Below are 6,366 nucleotides of genomic sequence, written 5' to 3' on the forward strand. Positions count from 1 at the left end.
GAAAAGGAATGCCAAAACAATGGATATCTGATACCTTGTCGTTTAGGCCATGTAAAAAGAATATACATGTTTAGCGTCCCCGCCCGCTTCCTTTTTGGGGGCCGCCTCCTATAATTTTTTTTGATTTTTTTGATTTTTTTTTTGATTTTTTTTTTTTTTTGATTTTTTTTTTTTTTATAGAAAAAAAACATAAAATCTCGGCGGCCATCTTGAAAAGTAGCCCGACTGACAGGGAAAATGTACCGAGCGGCAATTTTGAGCGGCCATTTTGAAAGAAAAAAAAAAGAAAAAGGACCTCCTCCTTCCTATTTTTCCAAAAAACAGGACGCTAAACATGTTTTTTTTTTTTTTTTTTGGCCTTATTCCATTGCTCCTAATTTTCTCTAGCTCTTTCCGTTGCCTAGCTTTGGCTAGCTTTGTATTCTTATTTCACGTACGTATACCTACCACCATTTCCTTATCCTCCCGCTATATCCTCTCTCCTTCCAAGACATGCGCATTTCTGATTCCTTGATCTTTCATCCCTCTGTCCAGCTCATGTATTTTTACATGACTATAACGGACCGTCTTCCTCTTTCCTTCTCTTTATTTATGTCTCACCATTTTTCATTTTGATGACGTCATCATAGTGAAAATTTCGATTAAATGCGACATGTCAGAATTTTCGTAATTTGCGTGTCATGCCTATCGAAGGTGACTTTTTCTGAAATCTGGATTCTACATTCCTGTCTTTTGCGAGCAATATCGCCATTATTTCTGCTTGGTTTTTGTTGATTTTTGAGTATGTTGTAGCTGAGACTATATGTTATCTAAATGTCCCCTCATTTTTTCAATCAGATGTCAGGATCGATCACGCTCATGATCATCGTTATCATAATGATGATGATCATCATCATCATGGTCTGAAATCTGGATTCTACATTACTGTCTTTGGCGAGCAATATCGCCATTATTTCTGCTTGGTTTTTGTTGATTTTTGAGTATATGTTGTAGCTGAGACTATATGTTATCTAAATGTCCCCTCATTTTTTCAATCAGATGTCAGAATCACGCTCATGAATGATCATCATCGATCACTATCATCATGATTATCATCAATATCATCATGATCATCATCATCATATGGTCTGACGATGATCATCATAAAAATCATCAGGATCATGATCATGATCATCAACATCATCATCATCATCATTAACATTATCATTATAATCATCATCATCATCATCACCATTACTATCAAGATCATCATCTTCATCATCATTATGATCATCATTGTTTACATGTACATGTCAATATAATTTCTCTATATGGGAGATGACTTTTTCTCAAATCTGGATTCTACATTCCGTTCTTTTGCGAGCAATATCGCTGTTATTTCCACTTGGTTTTTGTTGATTTTTAAGTATGTTGTAGCTGAAACTATATGCTATCTAAATGTCTCCCTCATTTTTTCAGTCAGATGTCAGCATGATCATGATCATCATCAATATATCATCATCATAACCACGGGCGTCTCCAACAGTTTTTCTTCTTCCCTTTCTTTTTCTTTTTGACCTTTCACTGTACCATCTCCTTTGAATATTAACACGTACAATCGCAAATAATGTAATAAACAACCATATTTACTTTATTATTACCCTATTATCACTTGATCCATTACTTTTTGCGTGTAATCCTTATGGGAGATGACTTTTTCTCAAATCTGGATTCTACATTCTTGTCTTTTGCAAGCAATATCGCCGTTATTTCGGCTTGATTTTTGTTGATTTTTTAGTATGTTGTAGCTGAGACTTATACTATCTAAATGTTCTCTCATTTTTTTTCAGTCTGATGTCATCATGGTCTGTTGATAATCATAACATCATCATGATCATGATCATCATCATCATCGTCATCACCATTACTATCAAGATCATCATCATCATGATCATCATGATGATCATCATTGTTTACATGTTTATATAACTTGAAGGCAGACCACCTTATTCGTCTTCGTGACGAATTAAATTCTAGTTTCTTATTATTATTTCTGATTTTTTATATTATATAAATGACCATGAGATTATTAAAGGAATGTGTTACAATGTATAAGGAGGAATGTGCTTCCTATTGCAACTTGTATAAATAACTGAATGATTATGAAAGTAAAATACATGTAGCTGATATATTATTCTACGTTTTGATATGAAAACTGCCAATGAGAACACTTTTTTAAAATAAAATGTTGTAATTTTGTTTTATGTATTGCCTTCATGAATTTCATTCTGTTGAAAATATGATAAATATTTTTTTTTCCTGCTATTCAACAAAGTAATAATGGAGTACTATTCATGGTGTACATTTAAATTTATCAACTGTCAGTCTTTCTTTCTTTCTTTCTTTCTTTCCATATGTCGATCTGTCAAGAAGCATCCCGATCTGTTCCTCTATCTTTCCATTGGCCACTCTACCCTTCCCTATCGTGTTTTTCTTGTCTATTCATCTAGCAGATTTATTTTCCTTTTAGTGGTTTACCTTTTGAATTAATTTGATTTGATTTGCTTTGATTGGAAATGAATTCATGGTAATAACATACAATCAGTGATAAAGAACATGAAAATATTAAATATATTTTATAAAAGACTTGATGAAAAAACACCATCGTAATGACATCAAATGAGCAAAACAAGTGTTAATAAAATAATGTACTATTTTAATCAATTTAAATGAGGGCAAAGAGGATAAGAGAGGGGGCAAAATTATAAAAACAAACAAAGGAGAAAGAGGAAAGGAAAGAGTTTTTTTTTAATTAAATGAATTTTCTATAGGCCATATGCACCTTCTTTCTCATTAACTGCTTTTGTTTGGGTATATATTTTTTTTAATCTTTGTCTTTCTATACTCTTGCCAATTCTTCAAAATATATTATTACAGTTTGTTATCATCCATAACCTTTTTCTTTTTTCAGCTCCTTTACTATATCAACATTCAACATGATGTATTGAATGTACAATAGCGGTTCTAGGGGGTGGGGTGGCATGAAATTTGAAATGAATTGAATTTATTCACGATAGTCGTATACAATAAGTGACAAAATATGTAATGTACTTATTGAGCTTGAGTATATTAACAATAAAAAGAACAAGTAAAACATGATGATAAATGTATCATGATTAAATAAAATATAACACAAGATAAATAACATTACACATGAAAAAGATGAACATTGTTTTACAATTGCTATTTGAGTCTGGTTCCGTCTTTGGCAAGAATTTTTGGTACTAGACTATATGAGATATAATGTATCATACATTATATAATGAAAGTAAACAAGGAAATAATGGTCATTTAGAAATATTCCTTACTAAATATGTACATGTAAGTCAAATGTATGTCGATTTCAGTATCAGAACCAAAACAAACAAAAATAGATCATTTTCTAATGTGATGATCTTTTTTAGAAATTCTCTAATTTGAGATTTCGTATTCGCCATTTCAAGAAGTCTTAACTTTTGTTCAACTCAAAGTATTTAGATGATTCAGTAACCCCTTCCAAAAAGCATTCGTAGATCGTTTTTCTCTTAAATCAGATGGTATACTATTCCATAATATATTCAAAAAATATATTAAACATACCCACTAAAAATGTAAATTAGTCAAGTTAATGATATAATGAGTATATAGGCTTATATTCTAAACCTCATCAAGCCCCTATCACCCCCCCCCCAAAAAAAAAAATCGTGAGGCAATAGAATAAAGGCAAGAAACATCACGAACCCCCCCCCCCCCTCCCCAGAAAATTATTCTTCTAGAACCGCTCTTGAGCATGCAGGAAATTTTTTAAGAGGTCTTTTTTATTAGGTCTCAGTGTGAAAAATTATATCTTATAAGGAAAAAAAACAAACAATCCTAACGGAATTTTAAGTACATTCTACTAACGGAAGAATGAACAGACTTTTGTTAATTACCGGGTAACATCATCTATAAATGCGAGCGAGCGTAGCGAAAAAGCTTATATAAATTGAATTAGGGGCACGTTTAAGTAGTGAGGGGAAAGGGGGACGTACCTTATCGAAGGGAATACTTACTAGCATGCTAAGAAAAGGAGCACGTGTCAAAGTACAAAGGGTAATTATCAGAGGTGAAAACGGGGCACTTCTTACACCTGAAAAGATGCACTCACCAGGGATGAAAAGGGGTACTTATTAGAATGGGAAATGGACATCTGTCGACGGAAAAGGGGCACCCATCATATTTTCATAAGAGCATTTATAAGAGGTGAAAATTAAGGGGCATTTATGAATGGGTATAGGTCCCTTATAAGAAAGGAAAAGGGGCAAGTATCCTTGTTAAAAAATAAATTATTAGAGGTGAAAAGGACGCTTATCTCACCTGAAAATTAAGGGGCACTTATAATAAAGTAAAATGTTAATTTGTTGTAAAAAAAAAGGGGGGGGCATCGATCATATTTTAATAGGGGCATTTATGGGAAGTGATAGGGGGCTTTATGAAAAGGGGGAAGTGGCTCTCATTAAAGCGAAAACGAGATGCATGTTAAAATAAATGGGGCACTTATCAGAGATGAAAAGGGGTAATTGTGAGAGGGGGAAGGGGCACTAATAAGAAGGAAAAAGATAATTTATTAGAAAGGAAAAGAAACACGTGTCAAAATAAAAGGGGCAGTTATTAGAGGTGAAAAGGGGCACTCATCAGAAATGAAAAGAACACTTATCAGGAAGGAAAGGGCACTTGTCAAAGTAAAATGAGGATCTCTCAGATTTGAACACGGGCAGTTATTGGAAGTGAAGGGGGCACTTATATGAAGTGGAAAGGAGTGTCTTCTCGTACCTAAAAAGGTCATTTACAAGAGATGAAAATTAAGGGGCTCTTATGAGAATGAAAAAGGACACCTTTCATAAGTGAAAATGGATATTTATGAGAAGGGGAAGGAGCTCTTTTTAAAAATTGTTAATGGGGGCATTTAAAAGGTGCACATGTGAAAGTGAAAGGTGAGCTTATCTAAGTTAAAGATGTAGTTATTAAACGGGGAAGGGCACTTCTCGGAAAGAAAAGAAGCATTTGTCAAATTGAAAGGGGCACCTCTCAAAGTGAATAGGGCAATTATCAGAGGTGAAGGGGGCACTTTTCAATAGTGAAAAGGAGTACTTCTCGAACCTAAAAAGGGGCACTTACTCAAAGGGCACTTATGAGAATGAAACACTTATTGTAAAGGGAAATGGAAATTTGTCGAAGGAATACAAATAATAATAATAATAATAATAATAATAATAATAATAATAATAATAATAATAATAATATTTAATTTTTATATAGCGCTTAATACAAATGTCTCTAAGCGCTTTACAAATATACTAATATACAAATATACAAAGGAGCACGTGTCAAAATGAGGCCTATCAAAGATCAAAAGGGGAACAGGCACTTTAACAAAGTAGGGCCACCTCTGATTGAAGCCAGAGGATCCTACTTTGAGGGATGATTCGACTTAAATTTGTTTGTCCTATAAAACAAAAATTCCGATCCTTAGCTCAACAACTTTTGGAATGGACCTCGAATGACATTTGAGTCTTCTCTCTCTATTTCTCCCTCTGTCTGTCTGTCTGTCTGTCTCTCTCTCTCTCTCTCTCTCTCTCTCACTCGATCGCCCCCCCCTCTCTCTCTCTCTCTCTCTCTCTCTCTCTCTCTCTTTTAATAGATCATTATATGAAACTACATCTTTTGGGCAGACACATTACATGCAGGCATACCAATGATTTTATCAGATTATTTCTAATGAATTACTTTTTTACAGTTTATCAATTAAAGGCCATAGCCGCCCTGTGGCGGATTAAGGAATTTCTGACCCAAACTAGCCGTGGCGCTTTTTTCTCTCTTACAATAACAACCCAAAACAAATAAATAATAAATAATAATAATAACAATAACAATAATAATAATAAACCAAGAAACAAAACAACCTTCATAAATTTGGTCGGGATATTTACGAGTGTTTGTTTTTTAATGACTTAAATGTCAGATACGGTTAGGATTGGATACCGCCCCCTCCTACCCAGCCGCTGTGCCCCGGTACGCCGTTCCCTTCGATGTTGAAGGGGTCTGAAAATCAATAGAAAGATATGCCTATAATTTGCATGGGCGAAGCAGAAATAATCAAAAGATATATGCATTTAGTGAAAGTTTTCAGAAAAGTTGGATGTAGGCCTATGCCAAGTAAACAAGAATGAATTCAGTTATAAATTAGTTGAAAGTTGATACGGGGGGGGGGGGTATTAAAAATAAATTAATATACTTTAGTTATGAATTTATAGACAATTTGTGCTAAACTGGTCACTGGTCAACTGGAAAGTTTTTTTAATAGAAAAT

The sequence above is a fragment of the Strongylocentrotus purpuratus genome, unplaced genomic scaffold (assembly GCF_000002235.5).
Source record: "Strongylocentrotus purpuratus isolate Spur 01 unplaced genomic scaffold, Spur_5.0 spur5_scaffold_2, whole genome shotgun sequence".
NCBI classification, from domain to species: domain Eukaryota; kingdom Metazoa; phylum Echinodermata; class Echinoidea; order Camarodonta; family Strongylocentrotidae; genus Strongylocentrotus; species Strongylocentrotus purpuratus.